Here is a 24,380-nt window from a genome sequence, read left to right as displayed (position 1 = left end):
AACAGTCGACGAATTCATGCAAGAAGCCTGCACGATTGAGAAGACCCTTGACGCCCGGGCTCGGCAGTACAATCTCCCTTCCTCTGCCTGTGCAATCCGTTCGAACAAAATGGCCACCACCAGAGACAACTTGCGGGAAGTTATCCACGAAATCGTCTGAGAGGAGCTACGCCGATTACTGCCATCCTCCCCACAGCCGCAAGCAGCGACTCTCCTGGAAGTGGTACGGGAAGAACTGCCACATGCACTTGGCACCCCGACGGCTACATGACCCCAGGCCATGAACTAAGCCGCTGCAGTACGTACTCCTCAGCCCCAACGACAGCCCCTACGTCCTCTGCGAGATGAACAACTTGTTCCCGAACGCCGCCTCCCTGCCCCCGCCCACCAAGCCTATGAGTGACGCTCAAGCCCCAGGAAATATGACACCTGGAGGACTGCTTGGATCCATTGCGGTGAGGGCGGTCCTATTCTTCGTCGCTGCCCGTAACGACGTATCGGTCTTCGTGGATTTGCAGTGAACGCCCCACGCCCACACTTCGGCCAACGTCCGCAGGATGTCGACGAGTGCCGGTGTCGAGAGGAGTACATGACGAACCGCCTTTCGCGTTCACCATCACTGTCAACCTGTCAACGCCAACCGCAACTGTCAACGCCACGCCGCAGCTACGCAGCCGCGGAACGAAGAAGGTCTCCCAGCCCCCGTAGAGGAAACTAAATACCGCAACCTCTGGAAGTGAGGCTGCTCACGAGCGAAACGGCGATCCTCCAATGACCACGCCCCATGAAGACGCTGCACCCGCTACGCCGCTTGAAGAAGCTACACATGCTGCGTCGACGCCGCACAATATAATAACCCAGACCACGACGTTAATTGCCTTCAAAACGACGCCGCCACCCAGAAGAGCTTAGACGACACGCCCCACCCGCGACTCGCATACGCGACGAAGCCATGATCCGACACCGAGGGCGAAATGCAATGCAAAGGCCAGGACATCCGGCTTAGAAGTGAGTATCGAGGGTCGGAAAGTTACCGGTCTAGCCGACACAGGAGCCGATTACACGGTTATAAACGGAACATTAGCTGCGCAGCTGAGAAAAGTCACGACCGCTATTCACAATTTCACCAGCGCTGCGACTAGGAACAAGAACAGAGAAGGAAGTCAAGGACAAGCGCTACTAACAACTGAAAGTTTATTTGAAAAAAACACAGATTATATGCACACAACTGACAACCCAAAGCGCCTGCGCTTCCCCCACCAGGCACGCCGTTTCAAGTTTTTTGCAAAGTAAATTGTGTTCACTGACAGTAGAAGACCCGTTTCTTGTATCTAATTCCGAGGCGGTTGTGCAATATCTGAAACTAAATAATCCTGGTGGGTGTGATATGTTTAGTATTGATGTGCAGGATTTATTCTATTCATTGCCACATGATAGGCTCCTCCAGTGCGTTAAGAAATGTATAGTAGAGGATAATGATGAAGAAGCATTCATTACAAAGTGTGGCGTTTCTGTGGGCTCGTTTTTGGAGCTTGTGTCATTTTATCTCAAATCCACATTTGTTGATTGGGAAGGCAGGCTATATGTTCAAAAAACAGGAGTGTGCATTGGCTCAAAAGTGGCTCCGGTACTTAGTAATATCTTTCTTTCCTATGCAGATAGGAGCATTAAAGTTAACTTAGACAACCGTGTAAAACAAATCTTCCGGTATGTAGACGATTATCTTGTTTTTGTTGAATCCCATGACTTCAAGGCACATGTGGATGACATTTTAAAGACTTTTGAAAACTGCGGGTTTGGTCTGAAATTTACCTTTGAATTACCGGAAGATAATCAGCTGCAATTCTTGGATATTAGATTGGAGAAAAAGGTGAATCATGTTTGTTGGTCCTTCCTACAGCGGTCGGAAAAGCCCTTGCTAAATTATCAGTCTGGGCACTCGAAAATAGTTAAATGTGGCATAGCAGTGTCTTGTTTAGGATCTGCACTTACTAAGTCATGTATTCATACTTTAGGCAGCAGTTTCGATAAGCAAGTTCAAAGGCTAAGGTCAGCGGGCTTCCCCAAAGATGGGATAGCGCTTGCTAGCAACAAGATCCTGAAGAAGATGAAGTCGTTCGGTAGACATGAAGCACAGGAAAATTCCGGCAATGACAGAACGAAGTATGCGGTAATACCCTACATTCATCAGTTATCCCATAGGCTTAAGCAGGTTGGCACTAGATATGGGGTAAAAGTGCTCTTTTCGGTCCCTAATAAACTAGGCAAGGTTTGTGCTATTGTTGACAAAAGAGCCCGGGAACAGAAGCAAATAAGAGGCAAAAGAAAAAATGCATGCCAGGTGGATCATGAGTCAACCTTTGTGCCATGTGCAGAGGGAGTGGTTTATGACATACCTTTTAAATGCGGCAAGAGTTACATTGGGCAAACCGGTAAATGCATAAATACACGCTTACGTCAGCATAGAACCTCTTTGAATGGTGCTCCTTCATCAAATCTGTCCCTTCATTACAGAGATTGTCTTCTAAACAAACCCGGTGTGTCTAACAAAAAAGCATGCTTTCCTCTGCTTAACAGGGCTAAGATTAAATTCAGACATCCAGATCAGTTAACTAGGGAGTTGTGTGAAGCCTATCACATTCACAAGAACATCGACACGTGCGTTAGCACACCATCTGTGAACTTACATGAGTGTGAAATTTTGTATCTAGATTTTTAACTCTCTTTTGCGTGCCTGGTGGGGGAAGCGCAGGCGCTTTGGGTTGTCAGTTGTGTGCATATAATCTGTGTTTTTTTCAAATAAACTTTCAGTTGTTAGTAGCGCTTGTCCTTGACTTCCTTCTCTGTTCTTGTTCCTAGTCGCAGCGCTGGTGAAATTGTGAATATGTACCAACTAGCTCAAACCACCATTTTGCGACCGCTATTCGCACCGCAGGTGGCCACCTCATTACGCCTTCAGGACGATGCACAGCGCAAGTGACTGTCAAAGGACATACCTATCCTGCGACCCTCGTTGTGCTACGGTAATGTTCCTGCGAAGTGATCTTGGGCATGGATTTCCTGAGTGAGCATCAGGCGATCATCGACCTGCGATGCAAGCTGATCACACTTTCGACGGACGAAGCCATCCCTTCGATTAGAACTCTGGAAATTCTCTGGGACTCTGGAACTCTGGAAAATGTGCTGGAGGAAGAAGTGAGCGTTTTACCCGTTCAGGCGTTATTATGACCATAGGCGCCATGAAAACCATTAATGCTGAAGCCATCATCGAGGGGAACATGCAGGTGCTAATAGACCGAGGATTTAGTATCGCAAGAGGCATCGCACATTTCCGCAAAGGCCAGGCCGGAGTACTGCTAACTTCAGCGATGAATACCGGCACATTAGAAGAAGAAAGACGATTGCTTTCTTTAACGAAATATTCAATATACGGGACTCCTTCACCCTCTCCGACCCACCCGCAGAAGATTCGCCTGACCAAGCCAACTCGCCCACTTTCGGCATCAACCCAGCCCTGCCCCGGAACAGACTAGACCAGATCCACAATCTGCTTCGATGCCACAGCGAGTGTTTTTCGTCATCGCCGAAGGTCTGACAAACGTCCATTGCCAAGCGTCTCATTATAACCGACAAGCATGTCCGACCTCTCCTTCAAAGCCTGTACCGTGTGTCGCCGTTAGAACGACAAGCGATCCGGGACCAAGTGGAAGAAATACTTCGCGACGACGTCATCCAGCCTTCGAAGAGCCCATGGGCGGCACCGGTTCTGCTTTGATTACCGAAGATTGAACAACATAGCAAAGAAGGACGTCTACCCCCTCCCCCGCATGGACGACACACTGGACCGGTCGATGAAGGTGATCGCGAGCAGAAGGCATTCATCACTCCGGAAGGGCTCTTTGAGTTCAAGGTGACGCCATTTGGTCTCTGTTCCGCACCAGCGACGTACGTTTCAGCGAGTAATGATTACAGCGTTGGAGGGCTGAAGTGGCAAATTTGTCTCGTATATTTAGGTGACGTCGTTGTGTTCGCCTCGAGCTTTCAAGAGCGCCTCAAAAGACTTGGAAGAGTATTAGACGTCATCAAGTCGTCTGGCCTAACCATGAAAGCAGAGAAGTGCCACTCTGGTGACGAAGAGCTGCTGTTTCTAGGCCACACCGTTAGCATGAAGAGAGTACGCCCAGACCCGCAGAAAACAGCTGCTATTGGAAAGTTTCACCTCCGGCCGATAAGAAAGCATTGCGGAGATTTCTCGGACTGTGCGCATATTACCGACGATTTGTGAAAAACTTTCCGCGCATCGCAGAGCCCCTGACCCAACCGACGAAGGCAGACGTGCCATTTAAATTGGAAGCGCCGCAGAACTTCAGCGTCGTTTAAGGTCCGCGCCGATCCTCGCGCACTTTGAGGAAAACGCCGATACTGAAGTTCATACCGACGCAAGCAGCGTGGGCATGGGCGCATCCTCGTTCAGAAACCTTACGCACTCCAGAAGGCAATCGCGTACGCTAGCCGTTCTATTTCCAAAGCCAAGGCTAACTATTCGACGAGTGCCTTGCCATCATCAGGGCTTCGTCGAAATTCCGGCCCTATCTGTACAGGCGACCGTTAAAGGTGGTCAGCGAACAAAACAGCCTACCTCCTTGTTGTACCTACTTCTCTGCGCGAAGTTCTACAGGCTTCATAGGACGAGCTGACAGCTGGACATCTCGGCTTTACTCGCACCCTCCACCGCATTCAAGACAAGTATTACTGGCCCCGACTGTCTGCCGGTGTCGCACATTATGTGAAAATTTTCCGAGATTGTCAGGGACGAAAGACCCCTCCCACTCGATCAGCAGGATTTCTGAGCCCAATTGAACCCCCTCAAGTCCCTTTCAGCAGATCGGCATCAACTTGCTTTGCCCTTTCCCCAAGTCAACGTCTGGAAATAAGTGGATCATTACAGCGGCCAACTACCTGACCGGCTACGCCAAGGCAAAAGCCCTGCCGAACGGTGCAGCAGCAGAAGTCAAAGTTTTCGTGGTGTGCATTCTGCGAAATGGCGCCCCCGATGTGCTCATCACGGACAGAGGTACAGCATTCCCGATGCAACTAACGCAAGCCTTCCTTCGTTACAGTCAAACCAGCCACCCAAAGAAAGCTGCATACCACCCGCAGACCAACGGACTGACCGAGCGCCTGAACAAAATCATTGCCGGTATGCTCGCCATGTATGTCGATGCCGTACACAAGACCTGGGACGTCATCCTGTCTTATGTCGTCTTCGCCTACAACACCGCAGTGCAGGAGACCACCTGAATGACGCCTTCTAGGCTCGTCCATGGCAGGGAGGCCACAACCACGCTAGACACCACGCTGTCCATCGTTACCGAAGAAAACGTCGACGTCGCCGCCTACCTTCAACGCGCAGAAGCTCGAAGGCTTGCCCGTTTGCGGATCAATGACCAGCAGCGGACCGACGCCAGATGCTGCAACCTGCGAAGACTCAACGCGGAATACAAGACAGGAGAATAATAATAATAATAATAATATTAATAATAATAATAATAATAGTAATTGGTTTTTGGGGAAAGGAAATGGCGCAGTATGTCTCATATATCTTTGGACACCGGAACCGCGCCGTAAAAGAAGGGATAAAGGAGGAAGTGAAAGAAGAAAGGAAGAGAGAGGTGCCGTAGTGAAGGGCTCCGGAACAATATCGCCCACCTGGGGTTCTTTAACGTTCACTGACATCGCACAGCACACGGGCGCCTTAGCGTGCCTTACCGTTTTTATGGAGGAAACCCGCCGCGGTTCAAACCCGCCGCGGTCGGGTTTGAACCCGGGAACACCGGATCAGTAGTCGAGCGCCGAACCACTGAGCACCACGGCGGGCCAAGCCAGGAGACCAAGTCTGGGTTTAGACGCCCATTCGCCGCCGTGGATTGAGTGAAAAGCTTTTGCGCAGCTATTTCGGCCCGAACAAGGTTCTTCGTCTGCCATGTGAACTGGATTGTGAAGACATCGCAACGACGCCGCGTACGACCAGAAGTTGTCATGTCGTCCGTCTGAAGCCCCATTATGCGCGCTGAAGGACACTGCATTTCAGCACTCTGTGTTTGTTTTCGCACGATTCGTTTTATTTGTTGCTAGTCGCATTATTTGTTTTAATGCATCGGGTCGATGCTTTTTTAAAAGGGAGTAATGCCGCGAATCTTTGCATTGTTTGCTCATTCTTCAGATCTGCCGCCACGCCGCTTTATCGCTTTGTTTGCTATGAAAGATGCGACCAGATTTATCTCGAAAGTTCGCTATCAGCTTTGAACTAACAACGGCTGACAGTGGTGGCCATTCTGTTCGGCCTCCGAGCACGCGTGTTGCTACGCCGCCGCTGAGTGATTCAGTCCATTTTCGCAGCCATCCTACTGTCCGGACTGCAGTCACCACTTCGTGGCACTATGATGATGCCTTCATAATTCAACATAAAATTTGTAAAGAAATGCACGCTGATGCATGTATTTTCAAATCAGCTCTGTACCCCTTTTCAGAAAGTAACCGCCGATCAGCCTCAGACAACCATTGTGTAGGGTCCTAACCAAGCACAAACAACCCGAAAATATCGGCTCGGGCAATCCTGCCATTGTCAAAAGTAAGCAAGACATACTGGATATTTTCAGTGTATGTAGGCCCTGTATTCCGCGCCAAAAAATATTGCTGATGATTCAACTTCCGACAGCGAGCGTTATGAAGAATAAAATTTTTTGGTACACTCAGAGCCCTACGTCGGGCGTATTTGCCAGAATTCGGCACCATGATGGTCATCCATAGAACTAATGCTTCCAGAACTTCTTCACCGTTATTCATTGCGTTACCCGCCATAAAAAAACTTGATATTTCAGGTCGCAGATATTACCATACCGTGTTCCTTATTGAGTCTGTGAAGGCAGCACTCGCTAACTCCAAAGGTCGCTGCCGCAAGTGTTGTAATTTACCGTTTGCGGTTATGGCTATGATTGTTCACCCCTCCAGCAGAGCTGCACCGTACTCCGATGTGCTGTTTTGTCGCCTTGCTATTTTAACGTGAAAGCGTTAAGGAGCTGGTGTCGCAGAAAAGCCGGTGTCGTCGGCGTCTTTGTCCGTAAGCGAAAAATGGCGCATCTCGGTGGACACCTGAACCGCGCCGTAAGGGAAGGGATTTTCCGTCCCTTACGGCGCGGTACGGGTGTCCAGCGAGAATTGTGAGACAGGCGTCATTTCCTTTCCTTAAAACCAATGTTCATTTCATTTTCCTTGCCTTATCGTGCTGTTCGGGTGTCCACCAATATATGTTTCCTTTCCTTAAATTGTGCGGGAAGTGTTCGCACCGAAGGAGGATGGCGTTCTGTGGATTCCTTGGCAATGCTGCAACACGCTGTCGCGTCCTGCTCTTAAAGGCGAAGCTTAAGCGTCCTCCAAATTTTTTCCCTGCGTTCTTCTGTTGTCGTGCTGTTTTTGCTGCTCTGTTTTGTTGCTGTGCAGGTGTGTCCGGCGCGCTGTTGTGACGCGTGCTGTTTTGTCGCCATGCAGCTTTTAAAGCGAACGCTTTACTGGCCTAGCGGCGCCGATTTCGCCGTGCGCTGCAGTTTGAGCTTGAATGTCCTTGCTGCGCCGCTGCCATAGCAACGCATCACGTGGCTTCGCGGTCGCTGCACCGGAGCTCCACAGCCGCGGAGCGGCTTCTAGCTGACGACGTGATCTAGCTGAGCAGACGTGGCTTACTTAGTCTGTAACGTTGAGTGCATTCCGCACATTAGAAATGCAGTGCGCCCACCCTGCCACACTGGCAGGTGGCAGTTAATGGTTGATCGCGAAAGTTTGGTCACCCAATGAACGCCTCGGCCTATTGCTGCAGTGCGACGTGTCTGCCAGAACGTTGTCAGCGCTAATGCAGGCAGCCCACATCTCTATCGCACCTCTGCCACGTACCTCAAAGCCACGGTGTGCGAATAATGTACTGAGGTGTTGACATTCTCCTGCATCCGCACTAGGATGCCCGGATAGGCCAGCGCCGCTTTCAGGTTGAAGACACCGCTCTCGGCGGGGGCATGTTAGGTCCTACTCTCCCGTTCAGCTGCGCTGAGCGCATGCAGCGGTGCGCTGTTTCCAAGAGAAAACTGCAGCTGCCGCGTGGAATTGAGGAAATTTGGTCTTCGACCGAGACAGGGTGGTACCAGAAATTGCTTGAACAGTGATTCAGAGGTAGCTCCTCTAAAGTATAATATCTTTCGCAGGTAATCTGCCGAGAAAGTCGGCGCCTTATGAACAGTCGGTGCGCTCATGCGTGTTGGTTTTCTGTAGCGTTCATTTTGCCCTGTGTTCCTTTTGCCCGGTGTTCCTTATTAGGACGCTACCAGACAACAAACCACCAGGCTACGATTAGATTAGACTGCGTGATTTGCGAAACATTTACTCTAAACTTAAAGATGTACTTTTACATATACTTAATGGGTATTTCAAGACCGGAGAAATACCATCAGGTCTGAAGATCTCAGTACTAAGACTCATCTACAAGTCGGGAAAAAAGACAGATCAAACAAATTACAGACCAATTGCCGTACTTCCAGTCATTAGCATCCTGATGGAAAAAATTGTGCACCAATATATGACATATTTTTGTGAGAAGTATTCTTGTTTGAGTACTACACAGTATGGTTTCCGTCGTAATATTGGTGCGGTTGAGCTTCTCGAAGATTGCTGTGATTTTATCAATGGTAACTTGGATGTTATTCAATGTGTTTTTGGATTATTTTTGGATTTATCGAAAGCATATTCGATACCATGGAGCACTCCGTTTTGTTACGTAAGTTGGAAAATATTGGATTCAGTGGTACATACCAACAATTTTTTGCAAGTTACCTTTAGCACCGTAAACAAGTAGTGCAAATTAAAGAATCATTTAGTACGTTTTCTCATATTCAGTACGGCGTTCCACAAGGTTCTGTTTTGGGACCCTTTTTGTTTAATGTTTATGTAAATGATATGGTTAATCGAACATTAAATGCAAAATTATTTCAGCATGCTGATGATACAGCTTTAGTGATATCCTATGAATCAAGCCCACTCGCACTGAAATTACTTCAGTACGATATCAATAAAATAGTAGACTGGTTATCTGGAAATCAAATATACATAAACATAAACAAAACTGTGTTAATGTGTTTCAGAAATCCGCACAAGAATGTTGATCTTACCCAGTCGGTTATTCTGCATGGTAGCAACTGTGCCAAATGCGAATGTTCGCCACTACCCTACTCGAGCAGTGTTAAATATCTTGGCCTATATATTTATTCCTACATGTGTTGGTCTTCCCAAATTGACTATTTATTAAAACGACTCCGTGCTCTTTCTGTGCAGCTTCATCGCATCAAATACACTACACCTATAAACTTGCGTAAGACTGTGTATACATCTTTAGGAGAATCTATCCTTAGATACAGTGATTCAGTGTATGGTTCTTGTGCACCTTGTAAGATTAAGAAGGTAGATAGTTTCCTGTGCAGAATCTCCACTAATTTATTGTATGGCACTGCTTACGAGAAGTCCGACCATAACACCAGAATGGTTAAAGCAGGAGTTATTCCTCTGCATGACTTGTACTTGCAGGTGGTAGTTCTGAGAAACTACTTTTCAGCACAGTTTAAACAGCCAGATAAAAAAACCAGAGTCGCTTAGGCACATAGCGCGTTATAAAGTTCCAAGGGTTTATACACATAATGGTAAAAGGACACGACAGTTCTATATACCCTACCACATTAACAAACTACCTGCAAAGGTGTTTGATTGTGATTCATTGACGGCTGTGAAATCTGGACTGCAAGCGTGGTTTGAAAGTTTTAAAGGAAGGAAACACTGAGTTGCTTTCTAATTTCTATCTTGTTTGTGTTCTATTTATTAACTCCAGATTTTCTTTGCGTTACATAAATTGTCAATCGCTAAATTTGTTGACTGAACTATATGTAAATTTTGGCTTTGTGTTATTGTTAATTTTTTTCTTCTTCTTCTTTTTGCATTGTAAATTGTGCAATTTCAGCGTTTTGTATTGACCGCATGCTGTTGTGACTGCCGTGGCCCGCCCACAAGCGCTTGCGCTTGTGCGGGCACATGCTATGTGCTGTATATACATATCTTGCAATAAAATGCCTGTATTCCTGTATTCCTGTATAATAGCATCCTAACAACTTCTGTACATATTCCAATGCAATCTTTTGACCCGGATACTCCACATTTCAATTACTTTTCCAACAATCAGGATTACTTATTTCGAGCTGGAGTTGCATATCGGCCAGACTGCCATTCAGGCAGCTTCTCGTTCGCCATGAAATCAATGCGAGAAGGTGCGTTTTACGGCTGCTAATTTAAATAATTATGAAGATGCAAAGATAAGTTATGGATTATTCTTCCGTCCCAAGCAGAAATTGTTCTGGAAAACAAGCGTTTATCATGCCTTACCTCTCATACTTAAGGGTTAACTGTTCGTCAGGCCGTCTGGTTTGGCCTGCAATTGGCAATTTTTTCGGCGCGTGCTGTCACGAGCAAAGCCATATAGCCGGTGCGCTTTAATATTGTGGGCGGAACACCCGGGAAAACCACAGTGCCTCATAATTTGGTCTCTAACTGCTGCATCACACACGCTACGAGCTCACTTCAAGCAAATGGGCATGGCCCGTTTTCGCCTAAGTTTCAATTTCATTTTATTTCCTTAAAGGCCCCATGACTGGGGTATTACATAAGGGGTGGGAACTAATATTAAGAAAAGCATTCTTACAATTGTACATAATTTTTGGCATTTTCAATGAGCTTAGATGAACAGGTGATGGTGACAATGTCGCCTGGAAGGCCGTTCCAGTCTGCAGCTGTGCGCGGAAAAAAGGAATTGGGGAAGGTGACAGTGCGCAAGAGTGAACGGGCCACATTAAAATGATGACTGGTGCGGAGTGAAATGCCTGCTGGGGGATTGAGAATATAAGGAGCGGTGCACATGGGGCTATTGAAGATTTTATGAAATAAAGATAAGCTGGAAGTGCGACGATGGAGTGATAAGGGCAGTAAACCGGATGCCGTTTGCAAGGCGGAAACGCTAATGTCATAATCTTAGGATGCGTGAATAAACCTAGCCGCGCGATTTTGCACGGACTCAAGAGAATTAATGAGATAAGCTTGATGGAGATTCCAGACTGGCGATGCGAATTCCAAGTTTGACCTAACGAACTATTTATATGCTAGTAACGTTACATGTTGAGGAGCGTGATGAAGATGTCGTTTTAAGAATCCTAACCTTCTGTTAGCTGATGATATTCTGTTAGTGCCATGCAAACTCCAGGAAAGATCACTGGAAAGTGTTACGCCTAAATACTTGTAGGACTCAACTGGTTCTACGGACACATCAGAGATTACGTAGGAACGAATAAGATGATTATGACGGTGGTGGACAGATAAAAGCTTGCATTTGTGAGGGTTGAGTTCCATTAGCCATTGGTTACACCAGTTCTGGACAGCATTAATATCACTTTGAAGAGATGCTTGGTTAGCGGGTTTAGTAGCTGCACGATAAATTACACAGTCGTCAGCAAACATGCGTATATTAGAGGTGACGTGATGGCAAATTATTAACGTATATTAGGAAAAGTAGCGGGCCGAGCACAGATCCCTAAGGAACACCTGACGTTACCGGAAGAGAGTGAGAGTTATTATTGTTAACAGAAACAAATTGGGAACGATTAGATAGGAAGGCTTCAAACCACTTCATAATGTAGGGGTGCAAATTTAACCTGGAATGTTTTGTCACTAAGCGTTTATGGGGTACTTTATCGAAGGCTTTAGCTAAATCCAAAAATATGACGTTGGTCTGTTGATTGAAATCAAGGTTTATGTGCAGATCAGAAGCGTGAATTGTTGTGCGAGTTGGTACATGTTGACGTGAAAAAAACCAGCGAGAAAAGACGCAAGTCTGTGTGCGTCTTCCTCTGGTCTTGCGTCTTTTCTCGCTGGTTTTTTTCACGTCAACATGGGCAGATCATGTAAGAAAGTTGCCAGTTGGGTCTCGCAGGAGTAGCCCCTGCGGAATCCATGCTGTGCTGGGTGAAAAAAGTTGTTAGTGTCAAGGAAGTTCATGATATGGGTATAGATGACGTGCTCCATGATTTTGCTGGGTACGCTGGTTAGGGAAATGGGGCGTTAATTTAAGGGCGAATTTTTGTCACCTGATCTATAGACTGGAACGACCTTCCCATGTTTCCAATCCTTGGGCAGTTGGCCAGTGAGGAGTGACTGCGTGAATAACAACGTCAAGAAAGACGTACATGTATCTTTTGTGTTTTTGAGTATTTTGGTATTGATGTTGTTGATGCCGGCGGAGGATGACAGCTTCATTTTCTATATTACTGATGAGATTCCTGTTGGCGAGAATATAAGCGAAGGCATACGTTCCATAATAGAAGTCGGTTCTGAAGGAAGTGAGATGCTAGCTCGTAAACACAGATGAAAATGCCTGATTAAATAGAATGGCGCAGTCTGTATCTGAGATGGGTTCACCTGATGCATCGTCAAGGGAAATGATACGCGTATGCTGTGGGTTGATGACTTGCCAAAATTTACGGGGGTTAGTTGTCAGAATTTTAGGCAAATCGGACTTTAAAAAGCACGCTTGGTTTCACGAGTTTTTTTTAGGTACGCTTTTTCTGCCACATAGTATATATTCCAAGCGTTCTCACTGGGTTGCAATTTCGCTGAGCGGAAGAGGCGTTTCTTTTTGTTTTCGAGACGTTTTAGACAACTGTTGAACAATGGATTTCGCGGACTGTATCGTATGACTACTTTTGGAATGAATTTTTCTACCAATTCTTCAATTTTATTTTTTAATAATAACCAGTTTTCATGAATCGTTCTTTGAAGAAAGTTGGGTTCAACAAGGGCTAGAGGGCGCGAAGTTCGTTATGAATAGCAACATAGTTTCCCTGATCATATAATCGGATGGTTTGTCTATTGGTTGCGCAGGCAACGGTTTAATGGTGAGGCATGCATGTATTATTTTGTGATCGCTAACACCTGGATGATACGTGATGGAATGAACACATTTTGGATGATCGGTTAATATTAGATCAAGGGTATTAGCGCTGTCCTCTGTTACACGCGTTGGCTCAGATATTATTGTGCCAGATTGAAATTAAGGCAGACATCAAGAAATTCATTAGCTTCATTGCTACCTGTAGCGGTTAGGTTCTGCCAATCAATGCTAGGAAATATGGAGTCACCGAAGACGAAAATGCCGGTTTTAGTATGCTTAGTTTTGATTTAATTTAATGCATTATTAAATTTGCGCGCAAAATTTGGGCTGTTATTAGGGGGTTTATAGCAAACGCCAACGACAACTGATTGCGGTGATGAGTGGAATAGGATCCACAATATTTCGATGTCTGATGACAGGTTGATGGGCGTGCATGACAGTTCTTGCCTGGTTGCAATATGTACGCCTCCTCCCCTCCTATAATTGCGGTCATTGCGGTAAACACGGAAATTTGGCAAGTCAGCGAGGACTTCGCTGCCAGATATTTCAGGGTTGAGCGACGTTTCAGTCAGGATTAATAAGTTGCTGGAAGACGATGAGCCGAGATAGAAACGATGTCCCGCTTTGAAATAAAACTGCGAACATTCGTGAAGATCGCTGACAAGGAAAAAACGGGTTGCGGTGAACGTTTCAAACGCTTTGACGAGACTTGTTGCCGAGGTGATTGCTACTGCACTTCTTTTACGGTTTGCGATGCCTCGTCGAAGATGTAACGTTTTGGACCGATGTGTAGTGTTTTGAAACACAAGGTGAATTTATCTGTAATTGACCGCGCATGGGCAACTAGCTGTTAGCGAACATGACGAACAAGAGGAGAAAAGTCTTCGCCAATGCTTTAGAGAGGATGCTGTCTTTAGTTTCGAACGACGTGAATTTTACGATGAATGGCCGGTTGCTATCTGTCGAGTGGCTCGATTTGGTTTGGAAGTATGGTGAAACCTAGGTGTGTAGACCAATGGCTATTGACTGTTTCCGATGCATCCGCAAAACTTTGAGAAGGATTAGTGTCGGGAATATTGTAAAATATTAGGTAATTATGGCGAGAGCGGTTTTCAGCATCGTCTACACGCGCTTCCAACCTCACGATCTGTTGGCTTAGTTGGGTAGTTGAAGTTCTAAGGCTGTCTATTTCATAATTAATTGCAGAAAGCGTGCGTAGTGAGATTCGAGAGAAATCATGCGCTTGTTTAAATCGACCAGAGTTGAATCAGTCGTTCTGAGCTGTGTCTCAATGTCCTGTAGGTCGGAGATTAGGGTAGTTTGGCCAGCTGTTAATTTCAGCAGTTCGGAAATTATGGTTTCAGAGTTGTTCGGCCAAGGATCCGTATCCACATCACCCGACAGGATTATAAGCATATGGATTGTGCGTAAGCATTCAACAACAACACTGGCGCAGCACTGCGGGCTCGGCAGCTGCATTAGTAATTGCTGGTTTTCTTAGCAAAAAGAGAAAACTTATTACCAACCTGAATTGCGAAGAGGAACGGATTAGTAGACTGCTTTCACACAGCAACCGAGCCCACAGAGCGGCGGTGACAGATGCGGCCCTTTTACAACCTCCGAAGTCGTTGATGATGACGTCGATGATGGTAGCCATCCAATGTCCGGGAGGCGATATTCCGGCGGCGGCGCAGGCAAATCCAGTATCAGTGGCGATGTTATTCCGAGATTGGTGCAATGTTTATCGTCTGTGATGAACACGTGTGATGAAGATCCATAGGAAGCAGCCAGCAAAGCGGCAAAGACCAGTTGAACGGTGACGGAAAGTGCCTGCATTGCGAAGAGGAACGGATTAGTTGATTGTGATTTCACACAGCTACTGAGCCCACAGAGCGGCGGCGAAAGATGCAGCCATTTTATAACCGGCGAAGTCGTTGATGATGACTCAAAAGAACGTCTTCTTGGGCGAGTTGGTCACAATTCATCTTTGGTACAAGGCGCGAACAAACACAGAACACAAGGAAGGGAACGGGACAAAGCGCCACTTACAACTGCTTTATTCGGAGGCACATCACACACACACTTTCTTAAACGCAAGAAACACAATCAAATCAGGATCGATAAACACGTGCACTGGTTAAAAATTTATTTTCCGCCTTATATAAAGATACGGATGGATCACTGACGCACATGTTTTCTTTCTCTCCGATAAAAAAGCTTCAATTAATTCCCGAGCTTTGGCATCTTTACTGGAAGCTAGAATCGTCGCCCCTGAAAAATATTTCTTACAGGAGCGTGACGGGCAGGACCTCATATGTTTGGGTATGTTTGGCCCTTCTTTATTCTGCTCTAGATTGCTCTCATGTTCCATAATAAGGTCATTGACGGAGCGCCCGGTTTGCCCTACGTATGAGTGACCGCATGAGAGGGGAATTTCATACACCACCCCGACGGCGCACTTCATAAACGGTCACCCATGCTTAGTGCCGCATTCTCTTTCCTCTTCACGTACTCTTTCGATACGCGAGCACAGGCTTCCGAGCTTTTGGGGGCTTAAAACAAGCGGCACCCCATGCCTGCTTGTGACCTTCTTTAAATTGTGGGCCATCTTATGTACATAGGGCACCACTACCAGTATCTCCACCTCTTCTCGAGGGGGACCTTCCTCAGCTTTAACCGCCACAGTCTTCATTTTTTGCAGTAGGCTATCGGCGACTGCCATCACAACCGAATCAGGGAATCCGGCTGAAGACAGCCTGGCCAATTGGTTCTGAAAGCTAACCTTCGTCCTGTGAGGACACGATTTCCTGAGAGCGGATTTAAGGCAAAGGGAAGCAATTCCTCTTTTTATCAACTTCGAATGTGTAGCGTCATACGGCAGGAGCCCTTTTCTTGCACAAGGAGCATATCCCCAACAACGCTGATCCTCACAAAACTGAATATTTATATCTAGAAACTGCAGGCACTTCACAAGAAGACTTTATGTGAAGACTTGTGAAGTGCCTGAGGGTAACTGCCTGCAGTTTCTAGATATAAATATTCAGTTTTGTGAGGATCAGCGTTGTTGGGGATATGCTCCTCGTGCAAGAAAAGGGCTCCTGCCGTATCACGCTATTCATTCGAAGTTGATTAAAAGAGGAATTGCTTCACTTTGCCTTAAATCCGCCCTCAGGAAATCGTGTCCTCACAGGACGCAGGTTAGCTTTCAGAACCAATTGGCCAGGCTGTCTTCAGCCGGATTCCCTGATTCGGTTGTGATGGCAGTCGCCGATAGCCTACTGCAAAAAATGAAGACTGTGGCGGTTAAAGCTCAGGAAGGTCCCCCTCGAGAAGAGGTGGTGATACTGGTAGTGGTGCTCTATGTACATAAGATGGCCCACAATTTAAAGAAGGTCACAAGCAGGCATGGGGTGCCACTTGTTTTAAGCCCCCAAAAGCTCGGAAGCCTGTGCTCGCGTATCGAAAGAGTACGTGAAGAGGAAAGAGGATGCGGCACTAAGCATGGGTGACCGTTTATGAAGTGCGCCGTAGGGGTGGTGTATGAAATTCCCCTCTCATGCGGTCACTCATACGTAGGGCAAACCGGGCGCTGCGTCAATGACCTCGTTATGGAACATGAGAGCAATCTAGAGCAGAATAAAGAAGGGCCAAACACACTCAAGCATATTAGGTCCTGCCCGTCACGCTCCTGTAAGGCATATTTTTCAGGGGCGACGATTCTAGCTTCCAGTAAAGATACCAAAGCTCGGGAATTAATTGAAGCTTTTTTTATCGGAGAGAAAGGAAACATGTGCGTCAGTGATCCATCCGTATCTTTATATAAGGCGGAAAATAAATTTTTAACCAGTGCACGTGTTCATCGATCCTGATTTGATTGTGTTTCTTGCGTTTAAGAAAGTGTGTGTGATGTGCCTCCGAATAAAGCAGTTGTAAGTGGCGCTTTGTCCCGTTTCCTTCCTTGTGTTCTGTGTGTGTTCGCGCCTTGTACCAAAGATGAATTGACGATGACGTCGATGATGGTAGCCATCCAATGTCCGGGAGGCGATATTCCGGCGGCGGCGCAGGCAAATGCAGTATCGGTGACGACGTTATTCCGAGATTGGTGCAATGTTCATATTCTGTGACGAACACGTGTGATGAAGATCCATGGGAAGCAGCCAGCAAAGTGGCGAATACCAGTTGGACGGTGACGGAAAGTGCCCGCATTGCGAAGAGGAACGGATTAGTAGACTGCTTTCACACAGCTACCGAGCCCACAGAGCGGCGGCGACAGATGCCGCCCTTTTATAACCAACGAAGTCGATGACGTCGATGATGGTACCCATCTGTTAAGTTAGAAGCCCACGGCGCCGATGTGTCGTCGTCCCCGCCGCACCTGATCCCAGGAGCGGTCGAGCCCGGGGGAAATAGCGGAATGTACGTGGAGGCGTGATGCCCCCGCTTAGGGTGCCTCGTTGCCATCTACGGAACGAATCCTTTTCTAAGAAGCGCCAACAGAGACAAGACGTAAGAAGTGACACGGACAAGCGCTTACTGAAAACTGATTTTTTATTCAGGGAAACACGCAGTATATAGGCGAACAGTACCGGTGATAATAAGAGGCGGTAAACGTCACATGGTGTATAGGGCCATAAAAGCGATAAAAGACATGCATGGTGAATATGTAAAAACGATAAAAAAGAGCAATGACACGTGGTGTACAGGCCACATGAAAAGGAAAGTATAAAAGGTTTTTAAAAACAAACATGAATTTCAGTTTTTTAGGTATGCGCAGATGCCAGCTTTTTACACATGTTCCAAATACAACCGCGGACTTCTAGGAAAGCCAGTTCACTTTCATAGAGCAATTTTGACGGGTCACTTACGCATTCCAAGCCCTTTTGTTTGATGAAAAACGCCTCTTTTAACTCGCGAGCTAAGCTGTCTTGACTTCTGTCTAAAACAACAGTATCTTCTAAGCGAGGCATGCACATACATTCTTTACAATGAATCGGAAGATTAGATCCAGTGCCCTTGTCAAGTGATCGGTCATGTTCCCTCAAACGCTCGTTCAGACACCTTCCCGTCTGGCCAATGTAAACCTTGCCGCATGTGAGCGGGATCTGGTAAACCACCCCTTCCTTGCATCCGACAAACATTCGAGCATGCTTGGTTCCACAAGTTTTTTTTTTGGTTTTTGGTTATTAATTCGAGGACACAAGGGAGCCAGCTTACAAGGGGCGGAAAAAACTACAGGGACCTTGACCTTATTCGCCACCTTCTTCAAGTTATGTGCCACACTGTGCGAATACGAGACGACTACACGTTTTACCTTCCTGTAATCCTCCGGAATGTGATGCCTTTTTGTGCCTTTTAGTTTTTGAAACAAGGACCCAGATACTGCCGACAAGACGGTCTGCGGGAATCCTGTCCTTTGCAGCCGTTCGATCTGGAGTTGGAAGCTCCTTTGCATACAGTGTTCACATGACCTCCTAATCCAGTATTCTAATGCTGATATGGCTATGGCTCGTTTGACAGTTTTTGAGTGGAATGACTTATATGACAACAGGTCTTTTTGAGGCCATGGGTGATACATCCAGCAAATTCCATCTTGTACCAAGGTGATTTCCAGGTCCAAAAACTGCAGTTTTTGCCTTCGGGATGTTCACAGGTAAATTCCAATCCATGGCTTTGCTGTCTAAATACTTCTAGAATATCATTCCTGGTGTCAGGGTATGTCGACGGGTCCTGTTGGTTTAAGACGACTAGGAAGTCATCGACATACCTAAATACCTTCAGAACTTTCCCTTTGTCGAGAACAGTGTCCAAAACTTCATCAACGGCTGAGAGAAAAATGTTACTTAAAATAAGCGCCCCACAAGAACCTATGCGAATACCTTTCTTTTGAATGTACACCCGATTTTCAAATTCGACCACCGTGGCAATTAGGTAGAATTCCAGAAACGTTAGAAAACTGTCTATTGACATTCCCACTGCATTTTGAAATGACACCGCACCTTTTTTCTCGATACAAGACTGAACGGCTAGGAATAATTCTTTGTGGGGAATAAATGAAAAAAGATCCTTAACGTCGACCGAGAAAACGCTTCCTATAGTTCAAGTCTGAAGAAATTCTATTACATCAGTTGACTTCTTCGTTGCAAAGGAATCCTCTACAACAAGTGAATTCAGATGTTTTAAGAGGAATTGGCTAATAAGGCGTTGCCAAGACTCGCGCTCGCTCACAATGCAACGGAACGGTACATCTACCTTATGAGTCTTGGCACTGAAAAACATGCTTAGAGTCTTTTCCTTGCACTTACTTATAGCATTTGCAACCTTTTCCAAATCCAGGTTCCTACGGAGGATGACTGCTTGAGATCTCACTTTTACCGGCTTGAGACTTGTCACAGCGAAATTATTTTCCACTGCAGCGCAGGTCTTTTCTTTGTAGCATCCCGGTGGTACCGCCACAAAACCTCCTTCTTTGTCTGCTTGTAATAACCGCAGACCTCTGTCCTTGAAAAAAGTGACGACGGTGTTGACTCCTTTTGGCCCCCTGGGGATTTTTCCGAAGCTGTCCTTGACAGAGCGTCTACTCCGTCCAACAAGCATCTCTCACGGTTCTCCGGCGAAGCCTTCCCAGACACACGCCTGTTCAATGGCAGAAGCTCGTGAGCCACAGTCCTAGGTGTAAGGCTAAACTTCGGCCCCTTCGCCAGAAATCGGCTCACTTCTTCCGTGACTTGCGCCTGCCCCAGTACCTTCACGTCCGCACTGCAGTCCTTCTTGTCAGGTGCCTTAGGTGTGTTATTCAGCATATGGCACCACCAGAATTCTACAGCCTGAGCTGCGAGTTTCCTGAATGTCCGGAACGTTTTCTCGGCGATCCATTCAGGGTTTCTAGTGTGACATGCGACACGTAGACAGTCGTAATAGAGCCGCACTTGCCTGCACAATTCCGATCGTAAGATCCTACACATCCGCTTTACGTGGCCGTAGGAAGGCCGAACGGCGCCGAAAAGAGCGATGAATTCACCCGGAACCAGGCCCTTCTTGAGACCGAACGCGATGTACCAGGCACGGTAGGTTGACCATGTGATGTTTGCGACGAGGGCAGACAGTTGTGCCGTAGGAGAGGAAACACGTAACGAAGGGCCCACTGCATAAGAAAGGTATTAAAGTAGATTTTTCGCTTTCAGCGCAACACGAACGGGACACAAGACGAAGGACTAGCACAAACAGCGCCTGTCTGTGCTAGTCCTTTGTCTTGTGTCCCGTTCGTGCTGCGCTGAGAGCGAAAATGAACACTTTCCAACTCGCCCAAATTTCTGCCTTGCTATTCAAGTAGAACTTTTTGCTGGGCTAGTTGGTGCATGTTACTAAGAAAAGAAGCGCCAACAGAGACAAGACGTAAGAAGTGACACGGACAAGCGTTTACTGACAACTGATTTTTTATTCACCGAAACACGCAACATATAGGCGAACAGTACCGGTGATAATCAGAGGCGGTAAACGTCACATGGTGTATAGGGCTATAAAAGCGATAAAAGACTTGCATGGTGAATATGTAAAAACGATAAAAAAACGATAAAAAAGAGCAATGACACGTGGTGTACAGGCTACATGAAAAGGAAAGTATAAAAGGTTTTTGAAAACAAACATGAATTTCAGTTTTTTAGGCATGCGCAGATGCCAGCGTTTTACGCATGTTCCAAATTCAACCGCGGCCTTCTTGGAAAGCCAGTTCACTTTCATAGAGCAATTTTGACGGGTCACTTACGCATTCCAAGCATTTCTGTTTGATGAAAAACGCCTCTTTTAACTCGCGAGCTAAGCTGTCTCGACATCTGTCTAAAACAACAGTATCTTCTAAGGGAGGCATGCACTTACAGTTTTACAATGAATCGGAAGATTAGATCCAGTGCCCTTGTCAAGTGATCGGTCATGCTCCCTCAAACGCTAGTTCATACACCTTCCCGTCTGGCCAATGTAAACCTTGCCGCATGTGAGCGGGATCTGGTAAACCACCCCTTCCTTGCATTCGACAAACATTCGAGCATGCTTGGTTCCACAAGTTTGCTTTTTTGGTTTTTGGTTATTAATGCGTATACTTGCAAAGTATGCAAGTCTTTTATCGCTTTTATGACCCTATACACCATGTGACGTTTACCGCCTCTGATTATCACCGGTACTGTTCGCCTACTATATATTGCGTGTTTCCCTGAATAAAAAATCAGTTGTCAGTAAGCGCTTGTCCGTGTCACTTCTTACGTCTTGTCTCTGTTGGCGCTTCTTTTCTTAGTAACATGCACCAACTTGCCCAGCAAAAAGTTCTAATCCTGTCTGTTCTGGCGCCGAGTCTACCATGTCCAGCGGAAGACATTCCTTGGCTGCCAACGGAGACGGCAAATTCGGTGCATGGCAATCGATGGAATGCACATGCAGCGAGCTGCGTACGCGGAGTCACGCGCCCTGTAAGTTCCAGGAGATGTGGGGTTCACTGGGCTCGGACCGGTGATCCCTGGGCTCCGCCCACTTGCACATACGGTGCCACTGCACTGCGGTTTGTTAAAATTGGGCGAGAGCTAGATTACTCAAGCACCGCAAAATTATCGAAAAGGTTAAGAACCCGCTGGGAACAAAGACTTGGGAAGAGCGCGCCGAGTCTCAAGCTCGGCCGTTTTTAACAGCCTTTCTTATCAGCCTTTTTTAAACTGTCCTTTTTAATCTGCCTTTTGCTCAGATGCCTTTTTTATGAATTCCATCTTTAATAAATAAGTTTTGTCTTAAGAAGTTGCAATTGCTGCCCCAACCGGAAACGTGTCGCCGGACGAGCGGGCGAAGACCCCGAAGTGCTCTTCGTACCGCTAACCGCCGTATATTCGATCCCCGGCCAGCGTTCCATCATCATTCGCCGCTCGCAAGGAGCAACCGACGAGCCCAATCCGGCCATCCCATCAGTAGGAGGGCAAGGAGTTAACTGGTGTCGTGACCAGGATCGTCTGAGCGGCTTTCTGCAGAGCGGTTGGAGGCAGTATACTTTCCGGAAGATTGACGGGGCAACATCTTGGTGAGAAGCCCCGGGGACCAAGGTCCAAGTGAGGCGATACCTTTGTGCGAGGCCTCGGAGTCAAGACTCTGCGTCAGTGCTGACAGCGAGAGAAGCGGACCGACGGAGCGAAGCGCGGCGACTTCGGCGGCATCTGTGGCTGGAGACTTCATCGGCCTGGAGGACGTGACGGGCACCGCAGTGAGCACCGGTGGGACTCCCACCCCTTCCGCCACCAGCTGAACGTGGACAGCCGAAAGACAACACCGACCGAGCGCAGCACGAACAAGAAGTCTGCAGAACACAGGTGGGCCCTTTTCCGTTTTCTCCTGGAACGCGATGTCAGTCACTACCCGAGCGCAGAAGCTGCGCGTGAGAAGTCAAAACGCTAGTGACACGGACACTGAAGGGGAAGACACGGAGAACGTGACGATTATGGATGGGCAGAGCGCTAACATCCCGGCGAGTGACAGCAGCCAGGGTAGTACGTACGCGCATGAGGGAGCAGGAGCTCGAGATTGAAGCTCTTAGGCTAAAAATTCAGCTCCAGACGCTGATTCAGGGAGGTCAGGGCACCCCGAGAAATGGCAGCAGAAGGGAAAAATTTGGTCGGCACGCGAATGATCTAAGGGCAGTCCTCGCGCCAATGCCACAGTCGGACGACCTCATTCCTGCATGGTTCAAAAGCACCGAAATAATGATAAGGGCCTGTGAGATCACGCATGACATCGCGGGGCCAATTATAATGCCCTTGCTGAATGAAAAAACTCGGGCACTCGTGGCTAACCAGTCAGTTGAAACGGTAATGTGTTTCGAGGAAATTCGGGAGTTAGTACTCGCGGAGCTCTGACTGACTGCTGAAGAATACAAGCGGAGGTTCTACACTTGTAGAAAGGATGCCGAAAGCTGGGGTCAGTTTGTCACCAAATTGTACGTAACGCTGAGTTAATACTTCCAAAGTAGGAAAGTGAAAACATTAGAGTACGTTCGGGCCTTGATGGAGGCAGACCGCGCTAAGCAGACTATGCCGGACGAAATGCGCGAGTAAGTTCTCCAACAGGAGACAGATAAGTGATTGAAACCCAAGCAGCTTGCGCAACTTGCCGAACAATATGAAGACAGTAGGCGTGGGCGCCGTCAAAGGGCCGCAGAGGGGCCGAAAAAATATGAGGCAAAGCCACGCGAGCCATGGAACCAAGGAAATCGATCCATGGACGAGCACAGGGAACCGCCAAAATGCTATGGCTGTGGTAAATTCGGTCACGTGCAGTGGAACTGTCCACAGAATAGGCCCAACGTAGTGTCTGGTAATGAGCTAGGTCGTCGCCAGCAGGATGCAAAGATGGCAGCGAGAGCCGCGGTCGAATTAGTAACGCGAGCTGAGGTGGCAACAAGAGGTTTGGCGCCGGTATCACGGCTGACATGGGTGGACCTCTTACGTGGGGAACAACCGTTCAAAGCATGTCTCGATTCAGGCGCAGACATCACCGTGTTGGGACGAAAAGTGGGGCCTGAGGAAGTCCAGAAGCAGGGAAGTGGGTCTGTACGCTTACGGGGTGCGTTTGCACAAACCGTAACAGCCGAGCTCTTTTATGTTCCACTGGGCTTGCCCACGGAAGATAGCGGCGCAGGCCCGCAACGAGGAACTTTATGCGCGGTTACGGATGAGCTAACTGGAGAGGTCGATGCCCTACTGTCCCCGGATGTTTTCGAGGCACTCAAAAGAGAGCAAAGAGAAGCCGCTGATCTCGCGGTGAGGATAATACAAGCAGAAACCGAGATCACACGACATGATCAGAACATATCACGGGAATTGGAATTTGAACCAAGCGAGAGCGCAGATGAGAACGGGGCATTGGAAGGTACACAGCTCGCACCACCGCAGACAGACGAGAGCATGGCGGATCCTACGTTCGCCAGTGAGCAAAGAGGATATGCCTCGCTGGCAGACTCTTGGTCACAGGCGCGGGCCGGAACGCATAAAATGGTAATAGAAGGGGGACTACTCTTTCAGCAGGAAGTGTTGGATGGCAGACAGTGTCGACAGCTCGTACTCCCACAGAGTCGTCGGAAAGAAGTGCTGACTCTTGCGCACGATATGCCCTGCGGAGGACACTTTTCTGAAAAGTAAACTAAACAGCGTATCCGCAGTGCGTTTTTCTGGCATTGCCTGGCTGCCGACGTCAGGCGGCATTGTCAAACCTGCCATACTTGTCAAATGTTTTCGAGGAGAAAGACGACAGATACGGTACCGATCACACCGCTTACTCGGCCAAGAGAACCTTTCGAAGTGATTTATTTAGACTATTGGACCTATCAGGCCCG

General features: G+C 47.4%; 1 protein-coding gene across 1 annotated transcript in view; it reads right to left on the bottom strand.

Moving 5' to 3' along the window:
- The window catches only part of LOC144119395 (testis-specific serine/threonine-protein kinase 3-like), a 984,587-nt gene that overhangs the window by 220,063 nt on the left and 740,144 nt on the right, over window positions 1–24,380 (bottom strand). The gene's annotated exons all lie outside the window — the stretch shown is intronic.

Source organism: Amblyomma americanum, chromosome 2 (assembly GCF_052857255.1).
Source record: "Amblyomma americanum isolate KBUSLIRL-KWMA chromosome 2, ASM5285725v1, whole genome shotgun sequence".
Lineage (NCBI taxonomy): Eukaryota > Metazoa > Arthropoda > Arachnida > Ixodida > Ixodidae > Amblyomma > Amblyomma americanum.
This window is presented reverse-complemented; position numbering and strand designations above follow the sequence as displayed.